This window comes from Sinocyclocheilus rhinocerous, unplaced genomic scaffold (genome assembly GCF_001515625.1).
Source record: "Sinocyclocheilus rhinocerous isolate Xijiao unplaced genomic scaffold, SAMN03320098_v1.1 scaffold865, whole genome shotgun sequence".
In the NCBI taxonomy this organism is placed as follows: domain Eukaryota; kingdom Metazoa; phylum Chordata; class Actinopteri; order Cypriniformes; family Cyprinidae; genus Sinocyclocheilus; species Sinocyclocheilus rhinocerous.
This window is the reverse complement of record NW_015646167.1, coordinates 619702-642755: the sequence shown is the minus strand read 5'-3', so window position 1 is coordinate 642755 and position 23054 is coordinate 619702. Positions and strand designations below refer to the sequence as shown.

Sequence of the window (23054 nt, the reverse complement as noted above, 5' to 3'; positions counted from 1 at the left end):
TTTATACAATCCGTAAAGATGAATTTCTCAGGATCAGGATCGTCGTCTTCATCTTTGCGACACGGACTCAGAAAACACTAATTTATTAATAAATAATTCAAATATCTCATTATTTCCTCCCCGACACATTCAAGGTAATTACTTTTGTTGGGGCTTTGCGGCACGCTTTAGCCTATGGCGTGCGTTTTTTGCTGTCATGTGCAAGGATATGTTTGCAGATTCTGTACTGCACATGACCAATTGACTCACTGTTTGCCGTGGTAATCAAATCAAGACTCTTCCAAAATACAGCTTTTCCGAAGCATTGGGAACTTTTAGTAACTCCCCACGCTCCAACTTCTCCCTGATGCTGTGCATCGTCAACTGTCACCTATATGCTAATGCGTGTGTATGTGTGTTGCGTATTGCGTAGGCGATGTATAATATTTATAATATAATCAATATAACAATATGTCATACAGTAGCCTGTGTGTGTTCTGCGCATATATGGCACAATAAAAGGAGAGAAGCTAAATGAGCCCGAGTCCGACCCGAGCCCGATCTGTAAAAAAAAAAAAATGGCCCGAGCCCGGCCGGAATGGACTCAGCGTGTCAGGCCCTGACGGGCTTGCAGACCTCTAATGCTAACGCCATAATAGTAACATGCTAATCATGCTAACAACATGCTAGTAACATGCTAATCATGTTAGAAACATGCTAGTAACTTGCTAATCATGCTAACAAAATGCTAACATCATGCTAGTAACATGCTAATCATGCTAGAATCATGCTAGCAACATGTTAGTAACTTGCTAATTATGTTAACAACATGCTAATAACATGTAATCATGCTAGAAACATGCTAACCATGTTAGAAACATGCTAGCAACATGCTAGTGACATGCTAATTGTGCTAGCAACATGCTAGCAACATACTAATCATGCTAGAAACATGATAATCATGCTAGCAGCATGCTAGTAACATGTTAATCATGCTAAAAATATGTTAGCAACATGCTAGTCATGCTAGAATAGCCTAGCAACCACCCCAGGTACCCTAGCAATGTGTTTTATACCTATCTGTTTTTCTGATAGACTGTATTGCCTTGAAAACATTCAAACTTTAATCTTTAAAACTATTTTAACTTTTAAACTACTCCAAACTGAAAACTTTCAGATTGCAAGCTTTTAAAACTACTTCAAACTTGTTGTTGAGCTGCAAATGCTTTGTCAATACAAAGGTAGTTATTTGTCATGCCAATAAATCAAACTATACTGAAATTGAAAAACTCAAAGAGAGAATGAGAAATGGAAAGAGAGGGGATTTGAGTTGTTAGTTGGTCAAGTTCAGAATAATCTGCAAGACAGAGATGAAGAGAGACAGTGAATATCAAAAAAATGAAAGACCAGATCAGTGTGACAGCAGCTACAAATCACAAAACACTGAGATACACTACAATAAAGAACAAAAAATGACACATTGTTTTAATATAAATAATTAAAATAATAAAAATGTATATTTTTGAGAGACATAACAACCCAAGACGTAACTCTGCATGTGTACATAGACCAATAATTAAGAAATATCAGAATAACACAACGCATCCTTTGTGAACGACTTGAAAGTTAACTTCGGACAGATTGACAAACTTCATATTGGATTGTACAAAGAACATGAGTACAAAAACTGACAAAATACACACACAAGTGCCGCCAATCCCTGCTGTTTTAGCAGGCTGCATAGTGATCAAAGAGAAAGGCTGGAAAAAAAACAAGCTATGTGATTTCCTGTGATACTCAAGAGACTGGCACAGAGACAGAGAGGGTTTGTGGATAAAGACCAGGCTGGACGGGATGGCAAAACGAAAACAAATAAGCAAACTTTTCTACAACCATTTTCACTCGTTCTTTGCTTCTTTCTTTCTTTCTCTCTTATGTTTGTTCTTTCTTGTCACATCAGGATTCATTGACTATCTTTCCTCTGTCTCTGTCAGTGCTTCAGCTTATTTCGCATCTGCTATCTGCGGCTGCTATCAGCAAGTTTCTAAATTTCTTGACGATCGCAAGCCTTAAAGTCGACATAAAACCAAATTCACAACCTTTTTATTTCTGCAATGTGTCACTCAGAAAAAAAATGAATGAGAAAACAAATTACAATATACATCAAGAATTTACTGAAAGTGGGCATTCTATATGAAAAACTATGAAAGATTTGAATGCAAGACATTTTTTTAATTTATTTGCAATAATTGCGTGAACCTTTATTAAATGAATGTTAACTGGCATTAATCTACTGTGTTAACTGTTATTTAAATTAACAGTTAATTAAATATTTGTAAGTCGCTTTGGATAAAAGCGTCTGCTAAATGACTAAACGTAAAAGTAAAAAGTAAACTAGAATTTAAAAGGCTGTAGTGCGTACATCAGTGGCCAAAACCAATGTTTCTTCTATTTTTATAGAAGGACCACACCAGAAATGTTTCTTTAAACTTCAATTAAACTGGCAATCATTCAGCACTATGATTAATATCATTAAAGTGTCTATTATAACAATGATACTCTTTCAAACTAAAAACAAATCAATACTAAGGCTGCAAAACAGACTCGCCAAGCTTCCTCTCCCTTTAATGAGACACCTGAGCTTGTTTTTCTTTAAAAAGTTTTGACAGTTCTGGAGGCAAATGTATTTGACATTGTATTGATGTGAAGTAGAGAGAAGCGTGATTAAAGTGCACTGCTACAGAAATCTACCACAGACTGCTGTCTGCATATGCATATATATTTGACTCCAAGGGTGATCCAAACAAAAGGCTGAATCCAAATCGTACACAATATTTTGTTTCCTATCTTTAAACTCAAGTTAAGTTGAAAGTTTACACAGGGTACACATAAAGAAAAAAACACCAGTACAAAACAAAACACACACAAAAAGAAATAAACAAAACACAAAACATACCTGCACAGGCCACCCTCATGAGCGAGGAGAGGACGCCATCTGTCCACTCATTGGTGGAGAGGTTATATTCTCCATACAGTTCTCCCAGGCTCACTGCCTTGAAGTTTAGGCGACACTCCTAAAGGGTCATGAGCAAAGTTCAAAGGTCAGAGTTCAAAGAAGGAGGGAATGAATCAGCTACGGGAGAGAAATCAAATAGATGTGGAATCATACAGTGATGAGAGAATGATACACAGGAGACTCAAGGGTGTGTGTGTGTGTTATATGGAGTGGAGGTAATGAGGAAACAGGGTGGTGATGTTTGCATGGAGAGATAGAAATAGGCACCAGAAATAGATATGCAAAGAGGAGGGGGTTGAGTCAGATATGAAGGAGTGAGGAGACGGAGATGGAGACACAGAAGGAAGAAGGGAGAGAGAAAGGGAGGATGCAAATAGAAATGGCAGCCTGAGTCACAGAGAGAGCAGAGAACAAGATGGACCCCCAAAATGTAAAGAATTACACACACTAGGCAGAAAGTATCCAGAGATGTTAACCAACAGAGATTTAGACTCACACACACTCATATGCTAACACCAGGATGCCAAACCCACACAGACACACATTCACCACAGGTACCCAAACCCACAGAGAATTAGACAGTGACAGGGACAGGGGCGAAAACACTGGAGGGAGAGAGAGAGAATTAGGCTATGTTCAGAATGGAACACTGCCTTACTACTTACTGACTACTACTCTGTACATAGTGTAATCTGCCTACAATTTTAAAAATAGTATATAAAAACTTTCTAGAGTAAGTTCAGAATGGAATACTAGTGTAGTCATTATTGCATACTGCACAATATACTTACTAAAAATGAGAAACATAAAGCAGTAATTAAGAATATGTTTGGAATGGAAAAAATTGTGACATAGAACATATTATGCAATAGTATCATTCATTGTTGTCACTTGTCACATGACTTTTAGTGAGTGCCATACAGTGGTCATCAAATCAGCATATGAAGGCTGGAATAGATTACATGACTTTTTAAAATCTGACCAGATTTTAAAGGCTTGAATACACTACATGACTTTTAAAATCTGATCAGATTTTAAAACACTGGGCATCATACACTTACAGACTTTGTTACAGTCAGAGGTAAACCTGGTCATCATACATTAAACAACTGAGGATCATACACTGGGGCCGGTTGCATAAAACTGTTTTAGACTCATCTTACAAGTTAGTCATCTAAATTTTTTCTTTAAGACTGGTCTTTACTTTGTAAGCCAGTTACATGAAATCTTAGATTGGTCTAATTTAAAGGAACACTCCACTATTTTTGAAAACAGTTGAGTTTTACCGTTTTCAAATCCATTCAGCCGATCTCCGGGTCTGGCGGTAGCACTTTTAGCTTAGCTTAGCATAGATCATTGAATCTGATTAGACCGTTAGCATCTCGCTCAAAAATGACCAAAAAATCTTAGATAGGTCTAATTTAAGACTAAAAAGTAAGACTGATTGCCCCATGGCTAACTTTTTCTTACAATCTATGTTGCCATGGAAACCAACTGTCAGCTGTGCCAGATTCAGAAAAGTGGCCAGACTTTTGTTTGTCTTGTGCTATGGCAAATTTAAATCTTTGGTTTTATGAACGTGCAATAAGAAGCGAAAGGGTTTTCAAAGACCGTTCAAATCCACTGGAAGTCCTTTCTGAAAAGGAACTGTAAGAAAAAAAATTGAGATTCCCAAGACATACGATTCAACAATTAGCATTTGACTTGGAGGAGCAGCTGAGGCCCGAAACTTCAAGAAATCGTAGCATCCCTTCACTGCTACAAATATGTCTAGCGCTACGCTTCTTTGCCACAGAATGTTTTATTAATGCAGCTGCAGACGTAATTGGGGTACACAAGTCTACAGCATCAAGAATCATTCATAGAGTTTCCTGTGTGCTGTCAGGCAGACTTCCACTGTATCCGACTGATGTCTCTACCTTGAATAAGGTAAAGATGGATTTTTGTGCAGGCAATCTGTATTGCCAAACTAAAAGTGCTCAACTGTGTGGCTCGCTGGCCAGGATCAACCCATGACTCAAGAATTTTGGTGAATTCCCAAATTCATCATGCATTTGAGAGAGGAGAATTGCAAGGGGTGCTTTTAGGTGACTCTGGTTATCCTCTAAAACCCTGGCTTCTCACGCCCTTCTTGAATCCAGTCACTGCAGCTCAAACTCGGTATAACACAGCCCATGCCAAAACAAGGAATGTCATTGAAAGGTGTTTTGGAGTACTGAAATGAAGGTTTCATTGTCTGCATGCAGAGTTCAAAATGAAACCAGAAAGGGTTTGCAACATAAGCTGTGCATGTGTTGTTTTACACAACTTAGCAAGGTAATAAATACGATTTTAGCCATAATTTCAACTCCTAGCTACATTTCCACAATAATTTTAAAAATATAGAAGTAAAAGATCACTTTGCTTTTAATACAGATCTTGCACTCCCAGACCTGGAGGAAGACCAAATGCTTGAGGAACCAGCATTAGAGATCACTGAGGCAGGAGATGAAGATAGATCTGGGGGTTATATTCGACAAATGATTGTAGAAAACATTTTCTCTGTTTGATTGAGAAAACTGAAAGAATGACTATTTTGAAATGCACTTGACACATTTTAATTTATTAATCAAACCAATATTTACAAAAAAATTCATAGAGGATCAGTAGTAACTTCTGAAATTCAATATAATCTTAAAATTATTTAAACAGAACTACCTTTATATTCACTTAAATACATGTCAAATCTATTAAATACACTTAAAGATATTTGTATACAAACATTGCTTTCATTTAACTATTTTAAGTTTCTGTAGCTCCAATGTTAGCTTAGTTTTCTCTAATTCCAGTTTTTCCATTTCTAATTTTAGTTTTGCTTCCTCCAGTGTTAATATTTCATATTGTTTTTCCAGCATATGGTTCATGGTTATCTTGCTTGCAGTGTCTTTCTGTGACTCCGTGTCTGAGCCACTTCCCACAGGTGCCACTTGGGTGCTGTCCAAATCATCCCCTTTAATAAAAAATAAAAAAATTAACATTGTTAATGAGTGACAGGAACAATTTCTTTGTTGTAAACATTTCTTTGCAAGAATGCTGTTGCCACTAGCCTCCTGTAGTCTTCAGTAATTTTAGAGCAAAAAAATGGATGTTCTGTTTTTATTTACTTTATTTTTTATGGGAATAGTAGGAGACATGGTGACTTTTGTGGCACTGACTGTGTGTACACACAGACACAAACTGTAAACATGATTTGAAAAGGCTAGATTATGGGTAGCAAAATGTTTTCTCTTGGTTCAAGATTGACTGTAACAGTAATACAAAGACTGACACATTAACATTTCAACAAAAAGTAGTCTTTGATAATGTCTAAACATAAATACAAAATCAAAACCTAAAACAGTAATTCATTGTGTTTGACAACACTGTTCTCAGAAACTACAGGATGCTCATCCTTGTATAATATACTGTAGAGAGCTATAGAGGCATCTAGTGGCTACACCATGGTATTACAGATGAATTTCAAAGTAAGGATGACCAGAAAGTTAACTTGGTGAGTTATAACTCGTTGTTTTAAGATTGTAAATATGTGTTTTACCTTCACATTGCGTTGTTTGGTCCTGGTTTGTCACGGGCGCTTCTTCAGTTACCAACGTTAACGTTACCTCGCAATCTACTAAAAAAAAGGCATGGTACTCAATCCAAAACAGCAGAATTGTACTTAAAATGATGCAAAAAAACAAAAAACTTCAATCACATTATATGCTACAGAACACTTAACAACAGAAACATTAGCAAAAACAAACTATTACTTACGAGACCGTCCAAGCGGAGCTGATGCAACAGCTGTGTGAGGCAATGTATCTTCCCCTGCAGTGGGTGACGTTGCGCAGGAAACTCTGCTCTACCTCCCTCCGGGGATTCCCCAAAACATCAGCGATTCTTCTCCATATATTTCAATTATCATTTCCGTTGTTCTTTTTAATTTAGGACTTGGTCCTCCTCCGGTTGCTGGGTTTTTTCGTTTGAATATTTCCTTCTTTGCTTCCTGTACCATGTTTTTAAACCGTTTCTGTACATCTTTGGCGGTTCGCGGGACCAAGGGATTTACACTATTAACTTAAAGGGGTGGTTGACTGGGTTTTTAAACTGCCAGAATTTTAAAAGACGATATCTCCGTTTGCATTGAACTTTCAGCGCTGCAACTTTGCAGATATTGTTTATGCTCAAACAGCAACATTACACACTAACGTTAAAAAAGTGAAATCGCAATCAACCACCCCTTTAATTGTGGCCCAAGCCTTGTGTTTTTTTATTGCTTGTATTGTAATCGCTAAATTTGTTCATTAAAATCGATTTGGCAGCACTGTATTCCTCCAATATGCAAATATTTTCAGCAAAGGAAAACTGCGACGAGCGCCCATTGTCGGTCATTCATTTTAAGCAGTTCAGCGTCTTACTTTTCCCACAATGCAGTGCGAATTAGACCGTCTTACTAAAGACAACCATGGACTTATTTTATGCAACAGTCTTTCCCCACTGACTTTAGTTGGTCAGGCTAATTCTTATACGCAGTCTTAAGCCAATGGCTATGTTTATGCAACCGGCCCCTTTTGATCACAACAAACTCACACAGAAACATGCGCCTTGTTGCTAGGAGACGCTTGACAAATGAAAATAACGTGTGTTCTAAAATCGGTTGAAAATATCAAACATGTTTGATATTCTCCGACTGGATGGAATCGTAGTCTGAAACTAAAAAAAATCTGAGTCTGTGACACTACGCGATTTTAGATTTAAGTTATTTAGATTTAAGTTATTTTAAATAGATCTATCAATGGTATTAATTTATTTTTACTGTAATTTTGATCAAATAAATTCAGCCTTGGTTAGCCAGAGACTTCTTTCAAAAACATTTAAAAAAATCTTTTTAATGCTAGTATATATAATATACACACACATTTGTGTTATGTTAGGTGATAACTGGAAGCCACTAATTCAAGGTCATGTGACAATATTTTTCTTTTTTTTTTCTTTTTTATCTGTTTTACCCCACCTTTTTATATAGCGCTTTATACAATACAGATTGTTTCAAAGCAGCTTTGCAGGGATAAACAGGAAAATAATGATTCAGTGATGCAGACAGAGATTAATTCTGCTGTAAAGCAGCTCTAAAAAAATAGTTAAGCTGTTAACATTGTTCAGCTGTTCTCAACAGGTTGTAATTGGTAATCTGCTATTCTCAATACTAAAAAAATCCAATAATATGCTGTCACCTGACCTCATTATGTTAAATGTTTAATTTAGCAAGTACAGGGGCTGAATCCGAAATCGCCCCCTACATTCACTATTCCCTACATTAGGCCACTAATACAGTTCACTTGAAGGAGTGAATGAAAACGAGTAAGTGAATTTGGACACCGAGTGCACCGGAAGGACTGGCGCTTTTTTTCATAGTTTGTGCTTGCTGTTTAATAATCATTTTAAACTGACAGCTCCAGTAGTAAGATGAAAGGATTTATCTTGACCTCTGTCATGGAAATTATGCTTAAACTCTAATTAAACAATTTAATAATCAATTTACAATAAATTTATATCTGTACTGTATTACGCTGTACGCAGTGGACGAACGCTTTGTAAAATGAACGGATGAATGGATGATTCAGCTGCGGGTGCCATCTTCTGGCGAGAGGCGGCAATTCATTCGGCACGCAACTCTCACAGTGCATTCTGGGTATTCTCTAGCCTTTGAGCATACATCAGTTGTACACTCGTTATTGCTGTGCATTGTGGGATTGAAAGCGTGCACTCGATGATGTCCCCTAAGGTTTTGGACACTACTAAAAATGGCTGTCTCCTCATAGTGCCCTATTTATAGGCGGCGATTTCGGACACAAGAGGAGGGTTCCCCATTTGTCGTCCCAGCAGAGGTTAGTTCCAACTCTAATTAAACCCACCTGAATAAACTAATTAAGCTCTTTAGGTTTCCTTGAAAATTGCAGCCAGGTGTGTTGAAGCACGGCTGGAAATGAACTCTACAAAAACGGTAAGAGTAGTATACTATTCCTAACATGTTATAGGTTGCAGTACAAAAGGGGGAAATTTGGATGGCATCTAAACAGAGAAAAAAAAGAGACTTTGACAACATCAACAAAGCATAAAACAGTCTGTCAGACCTCACCTGCATCTCTCTTGCACACACACACACACTCCAGGAACATCATTAAAGAAGGAAAACCTGAGAAATACATATTCCCCCCACCCCCACCCCACTCTTCTATTTTTACCCACATCAGGATGAGACACGTGAAAAGGGTTACAAAGAATGAAGGAGATGGGGAAAAACAACAGAAGTGAAAACAAAAAAGATCAGAACAAACATGAACACTAAACACCGAGACTCGGTGAAAAGACAACTGTGTTAAAAGCACAGCGTGGAGTGGTACTCCTTTAGCCATAGCCAAACCAACTGTGAAAAGAAAGAGATCATAAGCTGTGGCAATTAGCGCTAGCTGCCGTCTTGACTATGCCATCATTTTCAAAACACCCACGAGTGAGCCGAGAGTCTGTCAGGGGGACTTTTAATGAGTGTTAAGTCCTTGTTGCCACATGTTCTCTAAACAGCGAAGAGTGTTTAAGAGAAACTCTGTTGTCTTGGTGGTTAATGTATCGGGTGTTGAATAAACGTGGCCGCTGACGGCGGTTCATTTTCATGGTAATGAGGGATAGAAGGTTGGCATAGCCTTTTAGGCTCTAGAACAGCTGCTGCGAAGACATTTGTTTCAGAGGCATGATCTTTGCCCTTAAAACTACTCATGAATGGAAACAACTCATTTCGATAAAGCTAACGGAGCCGCTTTGTTATTGAGGAACCTTGCGATGACCTGTTGTCCTTTAGACAACATGAAAAGCAAGACTGCTAGCTATTGATCTAGAGAAAGGGATGGAGATACAGAGGTTAAGATAAAGATGGAGGTCTCCCTCGTATGAGGTTGAATCCCGGTTCTCCGTTGCGGTGCAAGGTGCTAAGGGTGTTTTGAAGGGTTCTCCATGTGACCGTCTTGCTGCTGCCCGTCTTCCCCACGATCATCGAGGAGTGTCGGGAGTTTTTGGTCTCGTACAGTTGAATTACCTTGGTCACAGTGAAGGGGGTCACCTGGAGACCATTCTGTCAAAGTTCTGCCTCTATAGCTTCTTTCAGCTAGAGATAAAAAGAAAGAAAATTTGTGTAAGACGGAGTAACAACTTATAACCAAATATGTGCTAATTGCTTCATAACATTGCATAAACTATTTCTAAGTTGGAAAAACATCCCTTCGGTGGAGGTGAATCCCACTGAAGCACTAAAGACAAATGAACTGGCAAGAGGTGGGCGGCCATCTTAATAAAAACACCAGCTGATACTGCACCCCTGAGTGAAGTCGCACCAACTAGAATTGCTCCAGAGGCACTAAAGCAGCCATGCTAAACTCTCAGGTTAATTTAATCTCCCTCTCTAAGTTCTCTCTCGACTCGTTAAACAGATGGAGAGGATGAATAAAGGGAACGGCTCTGAGGCGTTTGTGCTGGAGTAAGGTGGAGATGAAGATGCAGGATGGGTAATATAAAACAGCAATAAAAAAACACTGTATGATGTGCATGAGTGGAGGCAGAGAAGGAGAAATACAGTACTACTTTTTGTCTATGTGTGAGTGTGTGTCACACTGTGCCTCCAATTTTGTCCTTGTCACATTTGATTGCGGAAGGAGCAGGAGGCAGCTGTGCAGATGTTCTGTATCTGTCTTATATCTCTAAACCTGAGACACAAACACCATAAACTCTTTCTCAGAAACAAAATTTCTCTCTTAGACAGTCTGTATTCAGTAGAATAGGTTTAAACCAGGGCTGTCCAAACTCGGTCCTGGAGGGCTGGTGTCCTGCAGAGTTTAGCTGCAACCCTAATTAAACACACCTGAACCAGCTAATCAAGCTCTTACTAGGCATAGAAACTTCCAGTCAGGTGTGTTGAGGCAAGTTGGAGCTGAACTCTGTAAGTTGAGTCACCTTTTTTTTTTTTTTTTTTTTACAAAGTAAATTGTGTTTGGACAATGCATTAATCAAAGCAGACAAGACAACAGAAGGCAGTAGTAAGAGGGTTAGCGAAGTTTTGAAGTTCTTGAAGATGGTTATCAAGTATTTTGAGAATCAAATATATCACATAAACCTAATAAAAGTTTGGCTTTCCGTTATTCTCTACTTCTTACCTACAGTTACATTTCAGTTTGTACAAGAAGAAAGATCAATGAAAGCACTGAAGTCAAGCATTGCTCTACAACCAGCAAACAGACCAGGATGACCAATATGGGAGACCAGCTAAGACAAATGAACCTGCCAAGACTGTGAAGCAGGGACTGCGGAGAAAACAATAAGTAAGCCATTTCTAGGTGGACTTCCTGAGTTAGAATTATTGGCACAGACATTATACACTACACTTTAAGGGCACAAAGTTAAACAGGGATCTCTATAACTCTTTAGCTCACAGATCAGACTTGGCTTGGCTTTAAAACAGCAACCTTTGCAGTGCTTGTCAGGATATTTATCCACTAAGCTCCCCCTAACACCTTTGCATTGGCCTTTATCTGTATTAAAGAAGCGGACTGTGTGAATTGTGTACAGACAGGGCAGGAAAATATCCTCAGGCTTTAATGGATCTTTTGAAAGGTGTTTCAGTGAGAGAGAGAGAGAGAGAGAGAGAGAGCGAGAGAAAGAGCCGGTGTGAGGGCTGTTCTCTGAAAAATAGGATGGGTGTAATCAAAAACACACAAAAAAATATGCTTTTAAGAGCTGTGAGTCAGAGCACACATTCATACACAAATACACAGAGACTTGCAGTGGCTTTATGAGTCCATTATGAGGCCAGATGCATGGTGGGACAGGCTACCTTTCCGTAGTCGATAGTAAGCGTCTCCACGGCAGGGAAAAGATCCTGGATGATCCCATTAAACAGTGGCAGCTCAATGGAGGTGAGTTTAGCGATGTTCATGTCCTTCATAGACATCAGCAGGATCTGAGGTCAAAGGGTAAGAAGAAAAAAATATTGTGTTAAATTAGCTCAGCACAAGAGTACATCTTCAAAGCTAAGGCAGGCCAGCTTCACTTGACCAAATGTCAACCTTAATTTATGGGCAGGAAACTGCGAAACGGGTCTCAGACACATCTGAAAATCCGTCTTGCTCTTCGGCTATCAAAAGCAGTACTCTTACTGCTTCTGAATGACATTTATTTTAACAAGCGTACCTTACACATGTGTGAACCTTTAAATAAACATGGGGCACCTTTTGCATGGGTGATGATATTCAGGTAGAAAGAGAAAGAGTGACAGAGAGTGGTGAGATAAGCACTCATATGAGGTTTATGAGTCCTTTTCAACTTCTCTTTTAAAGTTTTGTCCCCTTTGATACATTTTTTTTTATCATAGCCAGATAGGAGCACATTTAAGTGGCATGTCCTTATCAGCATTAGCACTTTCTTCACACACACACAAACACACAGATAATTCAGTGCACATACACACAAAACTATCTGTTTTACTGAACATACACTGGGACATATTCAGGTAAAGCAGGTCTCTAAGAGAAATGTTTCTGGATTTGTTGATTTTACTGCAGGTCTGTATGTCTCACCTCTTCATCGACAATGTCAGAGCGAGTTCTGCGCTTCTTTCCAGCATAGCGAAGCAGAGAGGTGAGAGCCCTCAAGCCAAAGTCATAGTGGTCCTGTTTAGACAACTGCTGTACTGCCAGAGAATACAGAGTGAAGACCTTCTTAGCCAACACCTGAGAGAGAGAGCGAGCGAGCAAGAGACAGAGATTAAAAGTGCAATATAATGTCTCTTTGAACTAAATACATTGAGAATATGAGAACAGTTATCATAAAACTGCATTCACAATCCATTAATATTCTCAAGCGAAAATGGATAAACAGGGAAGAAAAAATTAGGCTGAGAGCTCATTTTGTTTGCTGAGAATCGGTTTGATTGTGAAAAGTTTACTGATGAATTTTCCACAGTAAGACTAGGAACATGCGGTAAGAAAGTAATAGTGTCTAAAAGGTTTTCAGTTCCTGTTGACATTAACATTATAGAAATTTCTTATGGGAATAAGAAAATGGATTATGTGACCTTGAACTCCCACAGCTAACAGAAACCATGAAAAGAGATACAGCAATATATCTAACAGTAATACGTCAGGCAGACAGGTAGAGAAAAAGTACGAGAGGGAGTGAGATGGGTGTAAACAAACAAATTCAATAACCTTTATTGCATCATTTTTTCATCTACGAAGGAACAGAAGTCAAGAAATCAAAAACAAACAACAACAACAAAAAAAGCAAGACCTCAAGAAAATCACAATCAGTATGTATGGTATTGTATGCCATTGTTTTACAGCAGGGTTTTTTGGGAGGTTTTTGAGGGAACTGTTGTGGATTTGTAAGTTGATGATAAGTTAATAATTAATTAAATAATTAAAATAAATAAATAAATAAAATAAAATAAAATAAAAATAATTTAAAAATAAAATAAAATAATAAAAATAAACTAACTTACTAAAAAACAATGAAATATTTGATTTGTTCACCTACATGTCATGTGACATAAGAGAACCATTATTAAATTATTGAAATATTAACTTCAAGCAAATATTTTAGGTCAAAATAATTTGGCTGACAAAACGTTTTGGGGAAACCTTGTTTAACAGCAAATGTGTGTTTATTAATTTATGGAGTTAAATTATAGCCATTAAAATTTCAGCAACTTTTCAAAAAAAAAAAAAGACAAAAATAAATAAATAAATAAATAAAATAAAATGAAGAAAACTTAACATTTCATGAAAATCAAATATTTATGGCAAATTTAAAAATGCATAGTGAAAAATAAAAAGTAAAAATGTTGGCTGGGCAAGTAAAATCTGAACATGATTTTGCCAGGAGCAGGAAGCTCTAAATTTGCTTCGATACACGTTAAATGCCCATAATGCAATTGCATGTCAACAATAATTCATGAAATATAATTGGAAAGACAATAATTGAAAGCACAATTGTTTTTGAATGAAAATAATGACAGACAATCACAATGGGTGCAATTTATGTCTGTGATTGAGAGAAAGGCAGAATGCAAAAAAAGGCTGAAGCATAAAGTTGAGTGTATGTGTGTCCATGAATACCGTGAATATGTAACAGAAGGAAGAAGCCAGTGTGTGAGAGTCAGGGTAACTGTGTCAGCTCCGTTTCCACACTGCCCACTAACAGTCTTACTTATACAGACACCAACGCTCATGCGAGCGCACACAGAAACACGCGCCAGAGTCACGCTAGGACGAGCAGATTATGGACTCGCAGGGGGCGGTCATCTCGCTGTTAGTTATGGCGCATAACACCAAGACCTGCACACTCCGGTGCGTCGGGGCAATACTCTCCCGCTCTCTCTCTGACGTGGCCTGGCATTGATATGTCCATTTCCTTTCATTTGCAAAGGTAATAGTTCTCTCTCTGCAGCACGCGGTGATTTTGCCGTATTGACTATGCAGAGGGGTGTCTGGATGAGGGCCGAGTATGCCGGGACAATCAAATCTGCCATTGACATTCTGTGCTTGGCTGGGGCCAGTGCTGGTTCCCTTCCCAGCTCTCTTAATCTCAAGTCCATTATTTGTAATTCTGAGTCCAATTCCCCATGCCTGTGCCGCTGCCAGCCCACCGGCCTGTGTACGGCATCAACAAATGAGACTTCCCGTTTGGAGCACACAGGCAGGGGGAAGAGAGGGGATGCAGCCAGTGGAAACTTGTGGGATTTGGTCAACCACAGGGGTGTGTGTTTGTGGAGTGTGTGTTTGAAGGGGTTGGCATTATGCGTCGGTCGGATGTCTCTCGTGCAAATGCGTGCATAAACACACAATTGGCATGCCTGCTGCGTGTTGGAGGTAAAATGTTGGCAGGATCAGCCCCCTGGAGTGTGTAAGTGTGTGTGTGAGCCAGTTCATCTGTGTTTGCCTAACTGTGTTGATCTCCTCCATCTTCAATAGAATCTAATATCCTATAATAACTAGCACTCTCTCCTCCTTCAACAATAGTTTTCTATTCGTATACACTGAACTCAAAGAAATTGTTAAATTAAAAAAGATTAATTAGTGGTACGGACATGCATGATGCCTCAAATTGCGCTGCTTTTTGAGGAGAGGTGTGTTATTACTGCGCCAAGTGATCAGATTTCGGACAATAAAATGGCTGAATCATAAAGACTTGGTGTGGGCTTTTTTGAATTATGTTTGTAATTAACCACCAAGCAATCTCTCAGAGTACCTGAGAATCCATTTGGCGATGCCCTAGCAACCACTCAGAACACCATATTAGCAACCGCTCTGCAAAACCCTGGAAACCACTCTAGAATTGTGTAAAATATACACTACCATCCAAAGGTTTGGGGTCACTTCTTTTTCGTTTTGTTTTGTTTTTTTGAAAGAAATTAATACTTTTATTCAGCAAGGATGCATTTAACTGATCAAAAATAAAACAAAAATATACACATTTTAAATAATTGCTGTTCTTCTGAGCTTTCTATTCATCAAAGAATCCTGAAGAAAAAGGGTTTCCAAAAACATATTAAGCAGCACCAAATCAGCATTTTAGAATGATTTCTGAAGTATCATGTGATACTGAAGACTGGAATAATGGCTGCTGAAATCAGCTTTGCCATCACAAGAATAAACTATATATTAATATATAAAACAGATATTTTTAATCAAAATAATATTTCACGGCAGTGTTTACTGGAATATAACTAGAATATGAGAAAGTGTTTTAGCACTGACACGTCACCATTAAGTATTAGGCTTTAACATGGGAATAAAATGCCTCTCTTTTGCTCTCAAGGTTGTCAGTAGATGAGATTCTCAAATTAAAAGATCCTTTAAGTGTTCATTTTTTGTTTGAAATCGCTAGTGTTAATCATGATGTGTAACCATTTAAAGCTTAAAGAATTAAAGAACTTTCAGACTGAATATGAAGTGCTGTACGCGTACCTTGCAGTTATTGAAACCCTCTGCAAAAAGCGTGATCTCAGCTATGAGGGTGGAATCTGGCACTACCATAGAGATCGGCCGAAACATAGACTTCAAATTATCAGGCAGCTCAGTGCGGCCAGCGTAGCCTACAGAAGAAACATACACACACAGAAAAAATAGGAACTGAGGGCATGAGAACCTCAAGCACAGACCGAAACACATATTGCCAACCCTATAAAGATATTTAAAGGGATAGATCACCCAGAAATTGAAATTTTGTCATCATCTACTCACTCTTACACGGATTCAAGCCAAATCTTTCAGTCAATTTATTGATCCAGTTTACATAACCGGGCTGAATTATTTGTTAGTGAATCAGAAGCAATGATGTAATAGTGGTTAAACTTACTGAAGGTGAAGATTATCATTAACTAACCTTAACCCTAATCCATGTCAGTTTGTTCCACAAAGTGATCATATGGCTTCCGAAGACTTGGGAAATAGCATGTGAGTCTACTTTTAAGCTAGGCTTTTGATGCATTAAGCGCCTGTCTGGAGAGAGAGACATATGCACATATTCAACAACACTACATTAATTGTTCTTAAAGTTTAAGTATTTGTATGACATACTTTACTACATACCTAAGTCAGGCTAGAGTACATGAGGCCCATAGATTTGAAGTCCAGGCCTTCTAAACAGTGGACCACAATCACGTACATGCCCAAAGATTTACCCAGATCTTTAACTGTCTCTGTCTTCCCAGTTCCAGCAGGGACTTTTGGAGAACTGCCCCTCTTACCACTGCCCTGTGGTAAGAGTCATGTAGCACCTACACCGAGAACACACACACACAGTCTGTAACGCATACAGTACACACAACTAACATACATATTTACACATTCATACAAGCACTGAAAGCAAGAAAGTTGCCATGGCAAGTTATGGAAAAGCATGGAAGAGACCACATTTACCACATTCTACTTCATCATGTTTTATTGACTATTTCTAAACCATTTTACCCTTAAAAGGACACCACAAATTTTGTTAACTTCTGGGAAAACATTTTAGCAATCCTTAGGGCTAAACATTGGCACACACACTGACATTCACTCAAATCACATGCATCCGTAAGCACATACACACATGGAGAAGAGACAGACAGACAGGCTTAAGCACATTGTCCATGTCCTTGAGTGGGCTTAAGATGTCACCCTCTCAACATAATAAACCCGGATTATATTCTCCCACATTCTATGCTGATTTTCTGCGGCCTCTGAAGGCACACAACAGGAAATCCGCCATTGACTCCTGACTTTACTTCCTAGCAGGAATCGCTGAATAATTTCAAGTAGAGAGAAAATGTTTGCATTTTTGTTCTATTATCACACAAGAGACATCTGCAGCTCCTCTCTCTCCGCCTCTATGTGCAGGTGTGCTCTACTGATCTTGACTGATAAGGTTAATAACACAATCTCTGTCTCTCCCTTATAATGACTTGGGGATAATGGCTGAAGTCAGATAACGGCATCAGAGTTCCCATAATGATTATTATGAACCAGCTGATCACATCAGTCAAATGCAGGGTTGACTGTCACACAGGACAGGATATTGGTATCTCTAGTAATCTGAGAGTTATGGTATAATACGAGAGTGTAGGCGATTATATCTCAGATGGAGGTTATATTTGTTGGTGGTGTTAATGTTTCTACATGCACAATGACACCCAGGCAAAATTCATTCCAGAGTAAGTCTAACACTACAGGCTTCACTCTGATTTTACTGTGTGTTCTCTGATGAACTGGGGGAGCTGGTCATCAGATCTTTTGATTTAAATGTTAATTCTTAAAAAGCTTGATAGTTTATTTTATTTTATTGACAAACATAATATGTATGAATTTCATTGCAAAACAAATAGTAATATTACATTTTTGAAATAAATGAGTTGGACCAGAAAGTGAATTAAAGCAGACAATAAAGTGCTTGGCATACTGAGGAACTTAAAAAGCATTCCAGAGTGCCCTTCATAAAGATGATTGAGAGAATCGGAGATGTAATTTCTCTTAAAGAGAGTGAGCAGAGATGTAATTTATAATAAAGAACCTAAAATAAAGTTTCTGATCTGTTCAATCAGTTCATTTTCGGTCACCACATAATACTCATACTTCTAATTTGTGCAGTCTTTACTTTTTACTCTTTTTATTTTACTTTTTATTCTAAAATGTGCAAATAGAAAAAGAAAAAAAAAAAGGGGGAAAAAAAGTGTGTCTGCACTGTGTGATGTTACATTCAAGCCACCATGGGGAACTTTCCTCTTTATATGTTGATGTTTTTTTATATTCATGACATTTAAATGTTTATGACATTTTTAATTTTCATTATTTATGACATTTAACACATCCAGAATTCATGCACCGAGTACCTCTGGAATATCTACTACTATATTTTATTGCAGTGGATGGATACGTAACTGGCAAAATACATCATTCTGGGGAAAAAGATTAAGAATGACTGCATTCTTTTTATGAAGTAATACAAAACAGTTTTTGTTTTGTTTGTGATTTAACACTTCATGCATCCAAAAGTTTTTTTTATATGTAAACAAATATTTTTGTTTTAATACTTTAATAATCTTTAAATACGTTTATCACATTGATGTGTTACCTGTCTGTGAGGGGGGTGATGACCAGACGACCAGAGTTGCCCAGGTACTCGTAGCCATAGCGGAAGTGAGTATTGGTCTGTTTGATGATGCAGTCATCCACATCCTACACACACAGACAGAGACATTGTGGTGATCACCTCCTCCCTATTCTATATGTTTTCTCAATCCCACTATCCTGTCTCCCCCTAACCTCATCCCAGTACAGGCAGAGTTGGCACAGCCAGTCAAAGGCACTGACGTCACAACAGCCTGATTTGGCCAGTTTGCTGATGACATCACAGGCGTGGATCTCAACGGTGACCAGGGAGACAATCTTAAAGTGCAGAATCTTCGATAAGTTCCCTCGTATGGCTTCAGAGTACTGACTTAGCATGGACACCTGGGCAACACAACCCAAACACTCATTATTATAAGACAGACACACTCTCAAACACAACGCAAACTAATTTTATGGATCAAGGGTTCCAGATCAAACCTAACCACAGTTACTACAAACACAGTCAGTAAACATCAGCTGAGACGTGTAATGTAAATGTAAATTAACAACAAAAAAATCCCCACCTTCCTAAAGCCCAAGAAGCCATGCTCTGAGACTAAATCTCAACTCTCAAAGACACAGAGACAGGCTTGAGCCATTCTCTGTGTCTCACTGGCTTTGGCTTATAAGATGTGATTGGATTAAATTCATTTGAGCTGCCGTCCTTAATTAACTTGTGTATCTAGTGCATCCTGTGCTCCAAGTACAAATACACATGAAATGAATAACTCATTTTCCATAAAGGGTTTGAGTGAAGTCAGCAGTGTATGGAGTTCATCCACTAGTTATTAGCAGACTCGCATTGAATTGGGGCCCGCAGAACTCCACAGAGAGCTCTGCAGATTTCTGCAGAATCAGAACACCTGTCATTCCTAAAATTCTACAAATCCCCCACTGCTAACACGGTTGTTAATTAAATATCTGGGCTAATTTTGTTTTGATTTCAGCTACTAACAAGAGTGTAGTACTCTCAGCTTCATTTAACACCATGTTGTAATCCATTCCAGAGAATCCCACATATTTCCAAATCTATATCGGGACAGAAAATGGGGGAAAAGTCTGCATATTCTGTCTAGATGCATCTATTAACAAATATAAAGGCTGTTCACACCACATCCAATGTAAAACAAAGATTTAAATCAAAATATAAAACCATAACCATCATGTGCAGAAAGAAAGAAATGGCATTTTCAAAAAGGATTCAAACATTTTTCCATCCACCACTGGTTGGACAAACAGGTAATTGTTGGACTCAACAGAGCTTTACTGTGCCTAACTGTCTCTCCCAAGAGAACAACGGCAGCACAATTCAACCTAATTCATAAATTGGCCTTCTGGTGTTTAAACCGGTGACCTTTGGATCAGCCCAAATCTGTAACTGCTAAGCTGTTCTCACCCGTTTCTTTTTAAGTGATTTAAGGGCAGCTTTATCTACTCTCTCTCTGCTGGTCATGAGTGCTCTGGTGACATCTGTGGTCCACTCGATTTGGCTGGCTGTGATCAACATCTGTAAAGACAAGCAAAGCACATTTTGAAGTGGAATTACTGCATGCACACAGACACAGACAGGCATACAGAGACACACACACTCACCTGTCCCGACCAGTCTCGTACCCATTTGCCCCTCTTCCCTGGCATCTTCTTGAGAGCCATGGAGCAGTTCTTCAGACAGTCCTTTAGAGTCCAGCGCATGGTTCGCTCGACATCACACAACCATGCCTACACATACAAGATGAGAAGCTCAATGGAGAGTGCATTTGTCAAGAAAGGCTGTGTTGGACTGTAGGTTGGAAACACCTCCACTGGCCCCTCCAGAAGAACGGGATGAGTGAAGTTAACAAACTCCCCATCAGCTGAGAACATCCCACTTGCCTCCGATTTGTTGTTATTGATCCCAACCTACACACACACAAGCAGAATATTTAAACTAATAGTCCTGCTTAATCCCATACATTTCTGAAATTACAAATCATATATACAAATAACACACTGGTCCTTAATCCTGGTCCTGGGGACCCCCGCTCTGCACATTTTGCATGTCTCCCTTATTTACCACACCTGATTCAGATCATCAGCTCATTAGGATAGCTCTCCGTGAACTGAACTGAGTGTGTCAGATAAGGCTGGCCGCACACTAGACAATTTTAAGTTGTTAGAACGAGCCATTTTAGGTAGGCGTGGTTGACTCTTAACTTTTATAAAGAATATCTCTTTGGATTTGAGACTTTAGTCTTTGCAACTTTACAGATCTTCTTTATGCACCAAGAGCTTGTAACGCTCCAAAGAGAAAGGAAAAATTTAAATCGCATCATATGACCCCTTTAAGCCTGATTTGCATCCCCGAACGATTGGGGGGGGTGGCCCGATTCGAGGCTTGTCGCAAACGATTTTGTGTCCAAAAAATCCTCTATTGTGTGGTGTCATTACGATTATTTATCTGCTCCCGATCGAGACGGAGCGTCCCCAAACTCAAATCGTAAATATCAAACATGTTTGATATTTACGACTCTTGATCGGGTTGCCTCTGACGTGATACCCGCGATAGCCAGTGAGAGCGAGCAAGCGTCACCTACCGGATGTTGCGTGCTTCTATAGCTGAAACTTGGCAGTCACAAAACATGCCATGAAAGCGGAGAACATCACCCATATTCTTTGCCGTTTGGTCTCCAGGTACATGTCCAGAGATGTCTGAATCTCTTCTAACTTAGTGTTCATTTCTGAGAGCTTCTCTAGAAGACCTGAGACAACAGAAAAAATTATATGTGTCCTTTATTGCTTCTTTCATTGACATTTGCAATGCAAAAAATCTTAATAGTTAACAGACCTCAGTTTTTTAATGCAAAATATATATATTTTTTTTCTGTTGAAATGTGACCTGGACACGTTTCATCCATCTGCCCAGGGGTGTTGCCAAGATTGCTGCCAAGTGAACTGACTTGCTCCAGTAAAGGCTTTTTTTACACTCACTGAAGGTGGTGAATTCCAGCACCATCCCTTCATTACCTTGATGGTGTGTTCCTCAGAGCATTTTTGTCCTTGTCGAGTCGGTCCATGATGATTTTCCAACTGGAGTTGACGTCATCAAATTCAGCCGTTTCACGAACCAACTGCTTACGTATATCATCTGCCAGAAAGATATTCTAAACAAAGAAAAAAACAAAGAATGTGGTAGCGAACGACAAAAATGAAGAATAGCACAGAAGGGAAAATAAAACAGTTTGGTGCTTGGTTGGAGCCATCACAGGTGTGTTTACAAACACTCATACACACAGGAAATCCAGGCTGACAGCCACTGTTTACTCTCCTCATCAGCTACGAGAGAACAGATGTGTGACTCTGAACTCTGCTATGTGTGTGTCTGTGAGACGCTAATCTTTTACAGTGAGTTTGTGCATCACATGTAGAGAGCAGACCCCTCTGTGATCTAACACAGTGGATTGTGACTGGGGTTTATTAAGATAGAGCCGGGTGTGAGGAAGGTCAGGAGTGTGTTGTGTACAGCATATGCCTGGAAAATGTAACCGTAGACTTTTAAAGCATAAGAGAAGCATTTGGATGAGTAATGTGCTGTATAAAACTGTAGGAAGTGCTGTGTGTGTGCGTACCTCTAGATACATCCATTGTCTTTGTACAGTGAGGATCATTTCAATGACTTCCAGCACCAGAGACAGACTACATTCCCAGTGGTCAACTTCCTTTTCAAATGCTTTGACGAAACGAGATGCTTTCATTACAGAGAGTGTCACCTGGTTATCCTCCAGAGCCTGGAACACATCATCTGTTCCCCTGAATACACACACAAACACGCACACAGTTTAGAAGATATATTTGTAAAAACATCTCATAGACTAGTGGTTCTCAACCAGTGGGCAGGGACCCACTAGCCGGCCTCTCAACACTTCCAAGGGGGTCAAAAAATGATTAAAATGAATTACAATAATTAAAATAAAAAATAAGCTAAAACATCTAAAAATCTAGACTTTTCTTATTTTAATTTGTTTTTTCAACAACTGGCATTTTTATTCAAGAACTAGGGTACTCACAGAAACCTGACATGAGGGAATTTTCACAAGTGTTAAAAGTAATGGAAATGTCTATAAGGAGAAGTATTTTTCTAGTTACCTGAGGCCCTAAAATATTTTATTGGGCAGAAATTGCTATTTGTAAATAAAATATAAAATAAAAAAACCTTATCTTATAATCACAAATGACTGGAAACATCATGTAAATTCACTGGATTTATTACAAGTGAGAACCCTGAAATACATTCAGGTCATGAAACACATAGAATTGTTGAATTTAATTCTTATTAATTATTACTATTATAATATATAAATAAACATATATAT

The 23054-nt window shown here is 38.6% G+C and overlaps 1 pseudogene; it reads right to left on the bottom strand.

Annotated features, from left to right (window-relative positions):
* The window catches only part of LOC107707048 (dynein heavy chain 2, axonemal-like), a 158215-nt pseudogene that overhangs the window by 44756 nt on the left and 90405 nt on the right, over positions 1-23054 (bottom strand).